Source organism: Corvus brachyrhynchos, unplaced genomic scaffold (assembly GCF_000691975.1).
Source record: "Corvus brachyrhynchos isolate BGI_N302 unplaced genomic scaffold, ASM69197v1 scaffold6, whole genome shotgun sequence".
In the NCBI taxonomy this organism is placed as follows: Eukaryota; Metazoa; Chordata; class Aves; order Passeriformes; family Corvidae; genus Corvus; species Corvus brachyrhynchos.
In genome coordinates, this window is record NW_008238632.1 from 2,196,527 (window position 1) to 2,212,604 (window position 16,078).

The window sequence follows — 16,078 nt, forward strand, 5'->3', positions numbered from 1 at the left end:
GAATGCCAGCTCACTGGGTATTTCTTTGGGCCAATTCCATTCACTAACCCTGCAGAAAATGTCTTTCTAAGGCTTTTAGCTTGGATTTTTTTCCTCCAGGTTTTTATTTGGCTGAATTTACAGTAGTGAATTGAAAGCCAGCAGGGCAGGGGAAGAGGCAACATCTGGCCAAGGAGAGAAAGGGGGCAGTGGGTGGCGGGCTGGGACCTTCCTCTTTCAGTGGCCACAAGCTGTGACATTGGCTCAGAACACTGACTGTAGCTCCACCCTCACTTTCCTCTGGTTCTTTCCTTCATATTATGAATGTGTGTTGCCCTTATTGAACAAGAGACTCAATTTCTATTGCTTTTTAAGTGAAGACCTCTGGGTTTCTTTCCCTTTAAGCTCATTGGCACAAGGGTTTTACATTATCTTCAGTCTAGAGCCTCCAAATGGCACTCTGCTGAGATTCTGTTCACCTCTTTCCTAGCTAAACCTCACAAATACTCTATTAACAACTGTCTTGATCTGTCCACCCCTCTCCTCACAGACAGCAGTGGTCACGAAACCCTTGCCTTCCCTGACTCAGGACTCCAACCTTTTCTAGTACTTGTCTCCCAGTCTTCCCTTCTCTCCTCAATCTCTGTCACCGTGGGTAAATTGGAAGCCTTCTTCATCAAAAATCTCTCTCCATGTTTTCCCATTCAAGCTATATATAGATTCAAGTGTATGAATACTTGAATAAACTTTTTTGCACCACAGTGTTGCTGTGAATCTGCCAGTTTACCCAGATAGGAGGCTCTTGTAGTAACTTAGACTGAGAGATCCTTGGATTTCTGTCCAGAGAATAGACAGCTTTTGCTACCATGTCTTCTAACAGCCTAAAATGCTCAAAGACTCCACAAGAGGAACTCCATCTTGTAGTATTCTAGTATGATTATTTCATTCTGGAAAGCAAACCTGAGTAAAAAGCAATCTGTACTGGTATAACTGAATCTACGTTAGTGCTTTTAGTGGCATAACCATGTTAGTAAAAACCCTCCATACTTCTAACTGACCTGATATTGCTGGAAAGGTTTTACATATAATGAGTCCACAGATTTATTTGCCTCAGGAATTTCTACCAGTGGTTCTGTTAGGTTTTTTCGTTTGTTCTGGGTGTTTTTGTACTAAGTCAGGTGCACAGCATGCCAAGATCTCTCTCACTGGCCAGTGTGTACATCTGAGTATTTGGGCAGGGCTGAGCACTCCCAGCACCTGTGTGAGCCCAGGTTTGAAAACACAAAGTCCTCTCTGCTATTGCTAGGGGCAATGCCTTGTAGAGCATTTTTGCAAGGAAGTATAGGATTTCTATGCAAGCAGGTGTAGGACAACTGCTTCGAGAAGCTTCTGAGAGGCCAGAAGTAACTCTTCAAGGCTGGGCTGAACCTCAGAGGAGACCAAACCTGTTACTGCAGAGCACTGAGTACTGGGGTCACAGGGGAAGTGTCCTACATTCCCTTATTTTACATATGAACAGAAAGAGGCAGTAAAAATACTGCACTTTTCTGGACAGCTTGCTTTAGGACAGGGGTATAGCTGTAGGCATGGCTAATACAGGTCTTCCATGCAAGCCCCTCATTTTAAGTAAAGGGAGCTTATAGGTGTGGTCTCAACAAGGAGTATAGTAGTAATTTCAAGTACCCTTGCATTACTCTTGAAGGTGAGGGAGTCCTACAGAAGGCAGGCACTGCCTGTGACTCTGGAGCCTGTAGAGCAGACATTACAGGGATGTTCCCTACAGAGCTTTTATAAAAAGCAACACTATTATGGAAAAAGTAGAGTGAGTTTTATTCAGGATATCAAGTGAAGAACCATAAGGCATCTTCAAGAAAACAATGCAGAGATGACACAAACAAAAGGAGGGGTTTTGCATATTTGGACAAGATACTTTGCAAGAATACCAGGAGAAAATTCCCCACATTTAAAAGGAAATCAGGCAGGATTGCATTGCAACTGGCTCCCTCCTTGCTTTCATTTGCCTTAGGGCCAGGCCTTCTGCATTTCAAAGACATCCACCTCTCCACAAGTTTTGTGTGTTTTTTTTCATCTCAGTATCTCTGCCTTTCATCTCTTCATTGAGGCCTTCATGGTTCATGCTGGGTTTTTCCAATGACAAAAGTCCATTTATTCCCCTCTTGGGAAGCAGGACAGCAAACAAAGATGTTACCAAAACTGTTGCTAGGTTTAAAAGAGGGAATAGAGAGGATGGGGAAGTATCTTGTCCAGCACAGATGAAAGCTCTGACCAGAGCAATCACTGCTGTATGACGGAAGTGGATGACTATACTGTTGGGACAGGCATCAATCACATCATCAGTATCCTGGCAGTGTGCTCACAGACAGGAAGCTGCAACTGGTGTTTTCCTGAGGTGTTTTCCATCAGCTGGTAGAAAAGTAATGTTCTTCTAGCAGGAATAAAATGTTAAAGTATGCACAAAGTATAAACCCTTATGTAAATAGGTTTTTCCCCAGTTTACAGTGCAGTGGGTTCAGTTTAGATGAGCTCCTCTTATGATATTAGATTAAAGCTCTAAACAGCAGCTGCAGTCAGTAACCAGACACAGCTGGAGTCAGAGATGTGAGTCCATGGCCAATTTTCAAATCTAATTCTTTAAAATACATTTTCCTTTTTCCCTTTTCTTTTTTCTGTTATAGTCCAGGTAGGACATTGTTCTTAGTGACAAGCTTATTTCATGCTGAATCATGATAGATACTGTTATTCCTGACTCACCCTAGGAAAAATGAGACACAAGTGTGTGTTTGTCCTTACGAAGACTGGGATCCTTAAGCTGCATTTCTTACACTTATTTCTGAGTATCCTGTGCAGGCAAGTGACTGCCATTTGGTGCTTTCTTACTTGAATTTGTCAGACCCTGTTTGTTCAGGTTTCTTTGTCAAAGGGCACATTACCAAAATTCCCCTCTCAGCCAGTAGCCCAAGGCAAGGCTTGTTAGCTGAAGATTGTTACCCACATAGATGGGGTGCCTGTTGGCCATATTTACATTGACATTAAAAAGGCTTCTTGTCTTCCTCTGGAAATCACTGAATGTTTATCTAAATAGGGCTAGCTTGACTCTCAAGAAAGTTAAGAAGGCTCTGCTAAAGGTGTGAACTCCATTTCTACAAGTAAAAGCATGCTTGGGGTACAGTTAAGTTGTCTTCATTTCTGTGGACTGAGTTTGCAGTTTTAATTGAGCCATCCCAGTTTTCCTGCTTGTCCCTGGGAGGTGGGCTGACAACAGACAAACTCTCCAATCCCCCCCCATTGCATCCTGAGGATTCCCTGTGCCCCCGACAACGGCTACAAGACACCTACCACATACTGAGAGGAGGGGAAATTCCAGGAATAATGTGGGAGAGAGCAGGACTGGGCTTGCAACTGGGTGCCAGGACAACCCTGCTGGCTCATATCCTCCTGCAACTGAGGATTGGGGATTGCTCTTCAAAGGGATAGCTTGGCTCTTGCCAACCTGTCAGTCTCTAGTAGATGTATCCTCTTTCTGGCTGTTCTACAGGTGGCTCCAGCTCCATGTCTGGCCACCTGCTCACTAAATGACTCTGGGAAAGCAGCAGGAAGGCCAGCCAGCAACAGAGAAGAGTGAGACATGCCCTTTCAAGGGCATTCTATGCAGTTATGCTGCACTTGGAGTCATGTTCAAATGCTTCTGGGCCTCAGCAAAATGACAGTCTCTCTTGCATCCCCAAGTCAATGAGAATTGGGGTCATGGTGCCATTTCCAGGAAGCCTTCGAGGTCTGGTCTTTTGATGACAAGATAAAATCACTGGCACATATGACAAAATGGTGAAATGTTAGTGTCAGATTAATGGTAGGACTCAAGGATCTTGGAGGTCTTTTCCAACCTTATGGACTCTATTGTTCTATGGGTGGGAGCAGATGCTGTTCTGGCTGTGGCGTCATACCCTCATCCAGCATATGAGTTAACACAGTCCCACCATGACTCCTAGCCCCATGCTCATCCACCCTGGAGAAGTACAGGTTCATTTCCTATCTTTTGGAGAGGGCAGCTGGTTCCCTCTGAACCATAGAATCATTAAGGTTGGAAAAGAACACTAAGATCATCAAGTCCAACTGTTAACCAAGCTCAGGTGCAATGGGGAAAACAGTTCACCCCAGGATGGCCTGAGGATGTAGTGTAGGAGATCTGCAACAGGTTTGGCTACTGTTACTCCACATTGTCCTGCCTGTCCCCCAGAGGCTCCCCAAGGCACCAGCTTCCCCATGACCTCACCTCACACATCTGGCATGCTGCAGCCTGGAAGTGTCCGTAGGCCTCATGCCATAGAAGTACCTTTGCGTGGGCTGCCCTCTCATTGTTTCAGACATTTTGAACTGAGAAAACACATAAGAAACGCTGGTCATGTCCTAAAGCTCCAGCTGCACTGCAGGGAGCACAGAGGGCTGGGGCAAGACCACTGTGACCTGGATACAGTCACTGTACTCTAGCCCTGAGCAGTACAAGCACAACAGCTGGCGCTGCTGGCTGGGGCAGCAATCACTCCTGCATTGGGAAAAAGATGTTTAGCAGAGCATCACAGTCTGTGATGTCCCCAGAGCTTTTCACTTTTCTTTAGGAGACAGAGCAAGAGTTGTCAATATTTCATGACACCACTAGCTACAGTGCCTTCCAAATACAATTGCTCATTGCACTCAGAGTTAGTGAAGGAAGAAATTGATCATATGGTCAAAATACTGTAACTACCAAAGAAAACCACAGACCTGACAGTTGCGTACATGGGAAGGACATATGGATTTCTTTTCTATGAAAACACAGCAGCCTCTGCTATTGCACAGGGAAAATTCCCACCAGGAAGAAGGAGAGGATTCCTGGAGGCGGCTGTGAGTTGGATTGTATACTAGAATGACTCACAGAAATGATACTTTTAACAGAGCGAAGGATCAGCCTAGCATCTTCTCAACAAGTTCTGGTCTGTAGTAATTTAACATTGCACTCAGTTCTTGCTCTGTCATAGAGCCAAATTCTTCTGCCTGTTAGGCAGCAGTTCATTTCAGTTAACAGAAGACCTTTATAAATTTTGTCAAAAAGATTGCAAGATCTTTTCTCCCTAATGTTAAGGCCTTTAGTCTCCAAGTGAATCTATTGTCTTCCTAGGGTTAAACTGAGAAGCTGAAGATGATCTTCTGTCACACCATAAAAATTGTGCTTGATTAGAGCTTAAATAAGTCCTTAAAAATATAGTTCTTATTTTCTTGGGGTTTTTTTCCCCCCTCTCTCCCTATTCAAAAGCCTCTGTTTATCCAGAAGATCAACCAGAAATCAGTCTAGTTATCCAAACTCATTTGAACATTTTCAGAGGAGATAGGGTTACTTCATGTTCTTCATACTTTGCACATACTACTGCTTGGTCCCTTCTCTGATTAGTAAAAGAGAGTACATTTTGTGGAGAAGGTCTGTGTAAGCATGTGTGTTTATCTTTTTCTTAATAAATACCTGTCTCAGAAACTAAATCAAAAATAAAAAATGCATTTGTTCACAGCAGTTGCTTCACAGCCCTCAGTTAATTCAGAGACTCACTGCTTAGATGCAACACCAAACTCAGAGCAGTTCTGCACAAGAAGAGGCTTGCTGCCCTTCTGCAAATGCAAATGTGGCTGAGCACCGCTAGACCCAGGTGGGTGCTGGGCAGAGGGAGGAGTGTCATATCCATAACAGAAAGGTCAGTGAAATGGAAAGGTAATCACAACAAGGAAGTGGGAAAGGGTGGAAAGGGTTTGGAAGGAGAGAAAGGGCAGGAGTGCACAGAGTGAGCCTGAAGGGAAGGGTGAGAAGGAAGCTAAGGGGCTCAGGGGATATTCATCGTTTGGGATATTCATCCAAAAAAAAGCCCAGTCAAAACCACCACGTGCTTTCTGCACTCCATGTGCTAATTCCTGATTCTGTCTCCTCTCCACAAGCTGGAGAAACTCAGTGCTGATGGTAGAGGCAAAATTACTCTGGACATCCCCATCTCCTCACACCTCCACAGATGGTCCCCCACATCGCATCAGCACCTCATGCACTTGTGTAATCTGGCATCAATATGCTTAATCATTGGAAAGAACAAGAGGTAGCTGTCTCCTAAAGATACCAGGATCTCATCTGCAACTTGGAGCTCCCCATGACAGTGGGTGCTCTCACAGGAACCTTTCTGGGTGACAGAGGCTCCGTGGTTTCCTGGTGCCTGGCACCCATCCACTGTGATCGTCTACAGCATCCTGCTCCATCCATTCCTTGGGAGGCAGTGGGATTAAATGTGACAGCATCTCCTTCCGCAGTGAGGTATCTGACAACACAACTCAGTATTGCTGTTATCAGGAAATACAAGTGGTGACTGCAACACTCCCCGTTTCATAATCAGAGAAAGAAACATCACTGACCCTGTCTCTGACTAAAGGACAACGTATTTCCTGCTTCTGGGTGTGGGGTTAATCTGACATGGGGGAGTTCTTGAAGCCCATGATTATTTCTGATTACTTTTATTTCTGATTAAAGAAAGTGTCTGCATGGGAGCGTGCAGCCTGCTGTCCTTGAGGTCATTGCCTCCAACCAGGTTCCCCAGAACACCACTGTAAGGACAGGAAGGAAATGGGAACAAAAAGGAAGACAGTTGCATTCTCCCAACACGAATTTTGGGCACTAGCAGTGTATGGTGCTGCAGAAGTGCAGAAGCTTATTCTCAAGCAGTTTTGAAAAACAGAAGCTTCCGCAGGTTACGTGCGTTGCTCAGGGGACACTAGCCTTCTGTGGTCCTGCTGGCAGCCACTCTAACCAGACACTGGCAAGCCAGGGTCATCAAAGAATGACACTGATGCAGCACCATACACTGCTAGTGCCCAAAATTTCTTATCTTAAAAGGACAATATGAAACAACCGTGCTCTCACAAGGGAGCAAAAGGACTGCTGAAAATACTGGAATTCCTGCTATGTGACACACAGCACATTAGACAACTGATTCACTCATTTCCTACTGACTTCTGTCTCTTCTACATTTACACCATAATCTCAAAAGCTGGGAACTTCCAGGCAAACAAGGAAGGACGGGGAGGTGGCTAGTGAGACTGGCCTGACAACAACATCTTCTATAATGACTCCAAGTTTTAACTACTGAACAATAAAATAAAAAAGATGGGTAAAATCCTAAATATCATCCACACTCTGGAGTTGGACTTTACCTGGAAGTTCTAAAAATAACAGATTCCCACTGTATATGATTTCCATTTCACAGTTCTTTCTCTTTCTATTTTCTATTTTGAGAATCAATTCCAGTTATACAGTCTTTAGTTACACGAATTTAGACTGAGACTTTCTTACTCAGAAAGGGGAATTAATCTCTATATGCACCCAAAAGTCATTGTGGAGAAGTTGGCCCCCTCCCAAAGAGAATTCAAGTTAACACCGAGTCACACAAATTTTCTTGCCAAGGTCAGGAAACAAAAAGGAAGGAAGCAGAAAATGAAAGAGCTTATAAGCAAAACAAAATACTTGAAACAAAAGTTGTTTTTGCTTGCATAGTCTGCTAGGAAACATTGAGGCAGAAGAGAAGGAAAACGCGTATTTCATAATGAGACTGTTTTCTCAATTGAAAACATTGTTCTTGAAAGGAATTATGAATCCCTCTACTGTTTCAGAAAACCAGTCCCCTGAGAATTTAATGCTACCCTAACAAGGACATCTTAATAAAAATCCTCTCACCCATAATCCTCAGCCAGAAATTTAAATGTTGATAAAGCTCAAGTCCTTCTTGTGCTGATATGGACCCATTTCCACTTTCTATAAAGTCTCTAAGAAATTCTCTAAATAAACAGAAAAATCAGTAACAATTTTGCCCATGAAAATATGTCCTACTATTGCACCTTAGCAAGTAATCTGCCTTAAAATCAATTATGAATTTGAAATCTATCTGAGAAGGCAGGTTGCTACTTGGTCTAGCAGACAGCAGGGGACTATGTTTTTGTGTATGTGAGAGCATGTGTGAGCCTACACACATATTCTTCAAATATCTGGAACTCTATTTTCACTTGGTAATAGTATCACCCCTTTGCCCCCTCTTTCTGCCAGTGAGAATGTGAAACGAATTCTCATGCAGGATTCCTTCAACAAGGAATTTACTTTTTTCTTTTTCCGGTTTTTATACTGTTTCCAATTGGGGAAAATGTGTGGTGGATAACTATTCGAGCCTGCTATCCTTTAACTTTTCACTTTTCCCTAGCGCCAGTGTTAAACTGTTGCCTTTTTTTTTCCCCCTGGTCTTTTCTTTTTACGTGTTCTCTAGCTTTGCTGAAGCTGAGGGGGATTTGAAAGCTGCAATAGGAAAAAGAAAATGAAACATGACCTGGTGGTGCCCTCCCAGAATGCAGTCAGCAAAGTCTGGGAAAGTCATTGAAGACTAATGTGCACAAAACAATGTGCGTTACAGTTTTTCTTAGATCACTGTTGCAGTGTATTTTTCCTCACAACCCCTTAAATTACCCTGATTTAGAATATGAGCATCTCTACTTCCATTTCTAAACCCTGAATACATGTTGTTCCTTGATTTATAGTAATTTTGAAGAATTTTTTTTCATAAACAGAAAGAAAATTAAATTCACCTGATATTTCAAGTTTTACTTAGATGTTTCCCACAAAAAAACGGACTTTTCCCTGGAAATTACAAATTACCAAATGCAAGGACTGATTTTTCTAAATCATCATTTCTCCCCAAGGAAATATTTAATTATAAACATTTTGACCTTTCTCATTATGATCTTGGGATCTTTGCATTTTGGGGAGCACAGTTAACTAAAGGTAATAAAACTTCCCTGAATACTTTTTGAGAGATGCACAGAAGGCAAAGTGACCAGAACCAGTGTGGTAAATGCAGTTCCACAAAAAGCTTACCCCATCACAACTTCCTCTGAACCGTAGCCAGTTCAGTTGGTTTGGAATAGATATAAATGCTTTGTTTACTGTCAGCACTTGTTCAGTGGCCGTTACCAAGACTGATGGATGTAGTGGCTATTGTCAGCACCTGTAGGTACAGCTTTGTTGCATAAGTAGCCAAAAATTGCTCATCTTCCTCTTCTGGCATGGTGCCTTTGCCACATGCTTCCCTCCAAATCCTCCGTGCAGATCTTGTTCCATGCACACTGCAAATCTGCTTGCTCTGTTCTCCGTTTGCATTTCTGTTTCCTCTTTCCTGCACTCTTCCCCTCCCAGATCCTTCCAGATCCTTTCTGGATCCTTCCAGATCCTCTCAGAGCTCTCTGCTGCTGCTCTGGCTGTGTACCACGTGCCCTCTGCCACCCGCCCTCTCCTCTCACCCAGCTGTCACCTCCCCGCTCTCCCTGTCCCCACCCCTAACCCCCGCCCCACAGCACCCATCGGCAAGGATGCTCTGTTGATGCTCCTACAACTGAATTATAGCAGAATGTTAGCTTTTCACTGTGTCTTTGGGAGCTTGGCTGGGAATGCACAGTGACAGTGACCAGTGTGCCTTTCCACAAGGCCAGAATGGAGGAGTTCTTCTATAAATAAAGGATTTCTTCTCGGAACGCTCTCCTATAAATCAAGTAATTACTTAGACACTTGGAACAGTAGTCTCTTCATTACTGTGCCATGGCACTCCTTCTGGGAGCATTCTGAAAATCTCAGCACAGACCACATTCATTATGAGGATTTGATGTGGCCTGATGGTGAAAATGCTGAAATAGCCTGAATTTTTCACCCTTCCTTTCTGCCTTATGAATGAAGGGATTGAATCCTCAGAAACTGTGACTGTATAAACTCAGATATAGGAAAATGCAGTTTGAAATCCACAGGGAGTTCATCCTTTTCAGAAGGAAACAGACATATTTTCCAGCTCTTCAGGAAAAAGAATACAGAGCCCAGGGATTTGTGGGGACTGGGGGAACTCTTAAGTTTTTGTTTTCTGCTTCCTTTTTAGGTCGGTACTGTAAGAAACTCTATACAGGGAAGTTGTGCTGATTTAACTAAAGTCCGCTTTGTAACCCCTTTTAAGTCTGACACACTCTGGTAAATCCAGCCAGGACAGATACTACTGACCCTTCTGGACCACCAGGAACCAAAGCCAGAGGTTTCTTTTTCTATGAGGGACCAGACAGAATGGAGTATTTGCCCATGCACCAAAATCTTAACACAAAACTGCTGTTCTCTACACTTTTGGTACTTTATTCTAATAAATGGTAGCTCTCTGGGTACGCTAGAATTTCAGTTGGGACCCTAAGGCATATGCAGGATGCAGATCCACCAGCTCTGCTAGTGAGGACAGGGTCTGCTGAAGAAACAGGAGTGCAGAGAGCTGCCAGTGCTGGCATCTTCAATTGTTATGCTAAGCATCACAAAGGCTCAGCTGTTAGAGGCTTCCCCTTTACATGGGCTCCTTGCTCATTTTCCTTCTACTAGGTTTAGACATGGCCTGTACCAGTTTGTCTTGCAATCATACCACTGCACATGAAGCACATGCACTGCTAACAGCCATTACAGTGACACTAATGTCAAATGTCATGTAGCTGGTTTTGTCAGTAGAACTCCAGGAGCTTTGCCATGGGAATATCATCTCTATTCCTAGCACTGGGTAAGTTGGTCACAGAAACTCCGGTGTCTGCAAACAGCCCTACTCAAGACCATTTTTTAATTTTTGATGGTTCTTGGTACATGACAGAACTTTGCATGAGCTACATTTTGAACACTCTCATATACTGCTAATGAAACCAGCCAAAGCAATGTCACTTGTGGTGCAGCTCTCCAGAATGCAACAGAAGTAAATTAAAGGGTTAAAAGGTTTTCTCTACTGAACATCAAGGCAACAACATAGCTTCCCTAAAGGAGTGGGAACCAGGAAACTTGCTAGGTTTCCCTTCAGGGTGATGTATTCCCATGCAGTATCACACTGAAGTGCTGCTGGGAATCACCATCTCCGTAACAGCCCTGCAGTCTCAAGGAAGAAAACTCAGACCTGGAGGACTTTACTGTCCTGCTGCCTCCAGCTGGCTTCCCTGCCCCTGCACTAGAGCACACTCACAGCTCAGCAGGAGAGTATTTTTCCACCCTTCACACCTTTATGTTAGTTTAAACCTTTCACAAACTATGAATATATTACTACAAGTGGGATGTACTGGCATAAGCAAAGCATTGACCTTCCTCCAAGACTTCTCCATAGCTACTGTGCCTGAAAGAATTTTCATATCTCTTTTCTTCTTAAGAAGAAATTATATTTAGCCCACCATAGCCTATCTGCTAGCCCTGTACTGTCTTTGCAAAAGAGCAAAAAGGAATATTGTGGACTGTTGGTTTACACAAGTTTACAACTGACGCAGAAGGAAATGGAGCAGTGGATGGAGGCAATAATACAGGAGATTATTTAAGCTGCCTCCTGCAGTTTAGGCATCACTTGAAGGGGAACTGTAAAATCAGTGTGAGGGAGTTTCCTCTGTGCCTTTGGTTTTCCCACCTACTGCCTAGTTTTGCCTTTGATTAACAGACTGGCATGTGCTTTCAATCCATAGGAATCAATGAAGATGAGAAATTTCAACCCACATTCTGTATCAGAAGTGTTTTAGCAATTATTTAGATGCATACTTGTTAAGGAGGAATCTGAATGTAAATGGTCAGTGACCTGCTGCAGCACTTGGACATGCACAAGTCTATGGGGCCAGATGGGATCCACCCAAGGTACTGAGAGATCCAGTTGAAGTGCTCATTGAGCCATTTTCCATCATTACCAGAAGTCCTGGCTAGCCTGGGAGGTCCCAGGTGACTGGAAGTTAGCAAGTGCAACACCTGTCTACAAGAAGGGTCAGGAGGAGGATCTGGGGAACTATAGGCCTGTCAATTTGACCTCAGTGCCAGGGAAGGCCATAGAGAAGATCGTCCTGAGAGCCATCACATGGCATGTGCAGGACATAGGCCCAGCCAGCATGAGTTCATGAAAGGCAGGTCCTGCTTGACCAACTTGATCTCCTATGACAAGGAGCTTAGTGGGTGAGGGAAGGGCTGTGGATATTACCTGCCTGGACTTTAGTAAAGCCTCTGACACCATTTCCACAGCCTTGTCCTGTAGAAAGTAGCAGCCCATGGCCGGCTGGGTGCAGAGTTTGCTGGGTAAAATCTGTCTGGACGGCCTGGCCCAGAGAGTGGTGCTGAAGAGAGCTACATCCAGCTGGTGGCTGGTCATGAGTGGTGTCCCCAGGGCTCAGTTTTGGGGCCAGCCCTGTTTAATAGCTTTATTAATTATCTGGATGAGGAGATCAAGGGCACCCCTTTGTAGATGACACCATAGTGTGGCCAGCAGGCCCAAGGCTGGGATCATCCCCCTGTACTCAGCACTGCTGAGGCCACACCTCAAATCCTGTGTCCATTTCTGGGTCCCTCACTACAAGAAAGACATTGAGGAGATGGAGCAAGTCCAGAGAAAGGCAAGAGAGCTGGAGCACAAGTCTTACGAGGAGTGGCTGAGGGAGCTGGAGTTGTTTAGCCTGTAGGAAAGGAAGCCCAGGGGAGACCTTATCTCTACAACTCCCTGGAAGGAGGGTGTAGCTAGGTGAGGGTCAGCCTCTTCTTCCAGGGAACAAGTGACAGGACAAGAGGAAATGGCCTCAAGTTGCACCAGGTAAGGTTTAGACTAGATATCAGGAAAAATTTCTTCATGGAAAGAGTTGTCAAGCATTAGGATAGGTTGTTCAGGGAAGTGGTGGAGTCACCATCCCTGGAGATACTTAAAAGACATGTAGATGTGGCACTCAGGGACATGGTTTAATGGTGGACTTGGCAGTGCTGGTTTAAAGGTTGGACTCAATGATCTTAGAGGTCCTTTCCAATCTAAATGATTCTACTCTGTTCTATGACCTGCAGCAGATTTGCTCTGGCTGCTGGTAGAGTTGTACCAGTGCTCCTAGGATGTCTCTGAGTCTAAACTGATTCTCTCTGTAAAAGCATAGAACTTATCATTCCTGACACAGTGCCAGGCTAACAAAAAAATCCCGAGTTGTCCTGCAGATGCCCCATGCATGTCTGTAGCCAAGCACCGTGGGGCTGTGGCATTGCTTGCTGACGTCCCTGCGGTGGCAGTAGAGGTGCCCTAAGAGATTTGTTCCAGCAGCTCCAGTGGGGATCTGTCACTGAGGGTTTTCTCTGAACATTGTTGAGTTCAGTGTCACAGACCTGTCTGCTGCTGAGTCCCCTTGGGTTTTAGGTTGGGCTAAAAGAATAATCGATTGTCACACCTTTTTATCAGATACTAAAAAATAAACAAAACACCCACAGAAAAAGAAAGAAGTTCCAGTTACTGCAAGCATATGAAAACGAATTGTTTCCTCCTTGATCCCTATGGGGTTCTGCTACTATTGACGTCTTCAAGCTGAGTTATTTGTCCCCAGGCTGAATTCTACAAAAGGAATTGATGTCTTCAAGCTGACTTCTCTCACCTTTTGTAAATGTAATTGATGTCATCAGATAACGTCTACAATAGAAGTTGCTTAATGAAAAAAAGAACTTTATGTTTCAAGCATCGTGGAAGATTATGCGGCCTAAATAAATATGCATTAAGTAGGCGGAGAATATGTATTAGAGAGGTGGATTCATGTAAATTTTACTGAATAAAAGTTAAAACTTTCTACCACTTGGTGTACTTGATTTGTGGAAACCTTCACCTTGCACTCTGCACAGAATAAACAGTTTCTTCTAAAACCAGTCTCTGTGTCTGTGTTTAGAGAGCTCCGAAAATCAGAAACACTGCCACACACCTCACCTCCTCTCCACCCTCACTTTGGAAACCAGCCTCTCAGCTGCAGAGGTCACACAGTGCCGACTGCAAGCTGTGTTGCTCTCTCACCGGCGTTATCAGTCCTTGATTTTACAAAGTACTGAATGTTTGCAGAGGTCAGTTGTTTTTAGAGGGCTCCTTTGCAGTTTTCTCTTCCATTCACCACAGAAAAGACTTACTTGAGAGTTTTTATAGCTTCAATGGTTGTCAGGTGGTACAAACCACAGAAGGCATGTGCCTGCATTCTGAAAAACTCCCTCTCTCAGTTGGAGATCAGACACTATTACTGAAATAAAGGAACACTTCATTATTTTCATCCCTACACCCTAGTGTCAGTTCCCTCTTTAAACTCCAGAGTTTTACATCCTGCCCATATTAGGACAGTGACCCAAGTGGTGATTCAACCCACCCAGCCTGAACTGCAGTTATGTAAACTTGTTCTGTAGGCTTGTCCCCAGAGCATCACTTGTGGGGCTTTCAAGGTGTGTATCAGCAAGAGCAGCTGTGGTGCTCCAGAAAGCCTCTTCACCTTGCTCACTGGAAGCAGGAATACCTGCATTCCTACCCCCAGAAAGCAGTTTGTAGCATTTTCCATGCAATCTGAGTCATGGTACAGCAGCTGAATGGTACTTGTTAGGTGGAGACAATTGATGTGGATTTTGTGGGCTTCCCTTCAATGGACTTCCCTAACAAAACCCTCCCATTTTTGGCCCTGGGGAAGGAGAACGTGTGTTCTTGTCCCTCCCAGGATGTGATACTGGTGGAAAACTGCCTTTTCAAGGAAAAAAAGAGGTAAAACCAAGTTGTCTGTGCCCTTCACCAGGGGCTTTGAATCAAAATTGAATCACCATTTGCTCTGCGTTTTATCATGCTGAAGCCATGTCCCAGTTCCCCAGGGGCTTGAAACCAGGAAGGCTTTTTTCCTGCCTTTGATGAATAACTTAGGTGTCAGTGAGAGCTGGGGCTGGGGGGAGGATGCTCTCTGAAATACGATGGCTTGGCTTGGCTGCAGCTAGGGACAAACACCCATGACTCTTCCTTCCTGGTTAATGCGCTGTGGGCATCCAGGGCCAGGAAGGAACTGGCAAGGATTCAGCACTGGGAAACTCCCCAGGAAAGGAGACAGGATGTAGGTGTGTGGGTGAGGGTCAGGATCATAGCTGGTGAGGGAACCAGTGTCAGACACGGCTCTGGGATGTCCAGGCAGGGCCTGGTAAGGCCTGTTAGTGCAAGGCACAGGCATGTGCTGCTGGTGGACTGTGAACTGCAGCTCTGTCTGGGCAGGGTTCTGGGGCAGCAACAAGATCCCACCTGGGGTCACCCTCCACAGCCATTCATCTCGACTCTTTCTAAAAGTGCCAGGAGTCAGAATGTGTGTCTGTTTTTCTTCCTGACCCTCCTGCCCTTCCTGCCTGTCCCCTCAGAAAATACCCTGGCAGGGTAATTTCCTGTCAGAAATACCATGCCAGGCAGCCCTGAGCCTGTTAGCCAAAGCCAACCATGAGTCTCAAGGATAGATACGAATTTTGAAGAAAATTAAATTCTTCCAGATCTACAAGAAGAGTTTGTCTGGGTCAGTGGCCCAAGGGGTGGAGGAAGGAGGATAACCTTCCTTGTGCACCAGCAAGTCCACAGAGAAGGGATGTATTATAAAGAAGTCCATCACAGAAAAACCTTCAGTCGGAGATTGCCTGTCACAAAAGCTGAAGGCACAGCTCTCTAGGAAAAAGGGTTCATGATCTCCAGGGTGAACATGCAGAATAGGTTATCCAAATGTGCTCTTCAGAGCCCCCAGTGAAAGAGATGAGACTTGGACTGTATTTACACTCTCACCCCTTTATGACCATGTGCATTATCCCTCTGGGTATCCATCACTTGCCTGCCAGAAAGCAGCAAGAGCAGCTTCATAAGGGAGTGGGTAGGTTTGACTGAGTAAACTTGACCCTGGCCCTAAAGGGATGCTACACTGTACCTGTGAAAGGATTTAATACCATGTATGCCTTAGAAAGTTTTGTTTGCCAAGAAGCTTGAATAAAGCCTGCACTAGCTCCTCACCTTCCTGTGTGACCATCCAACAGTCCCTCTAGCAAGAACAAAGGTGATTTCACAGCACCAAGCTCCCATATATCCTACAAAAAACACAGAGTCACTGCTTTACTAGCCTTGTGACAGACAGACAAGGCAGGCAGACAGACACATCGCTGCATGTCATCTTCTCCTTTTTCTGGTACACACTGGGATGGCTCTGTACTTTCCAGTTGTGCAGGGGCTGTTGGCAT

General features: G+C 44.6%; 1 long non-coding RNA gene across 2 annotated transcripts in view; it reads right to left on the bottom strand.

Moving 5' to 3' along the window:
• Window positions 1–16,078, bottom strand: part of LOC108447404 — a 33,698-nt gene that overhangs the window by 10,031 nt on the left and 7,589 nt on the right. The window lies entirely within an intron of this gene.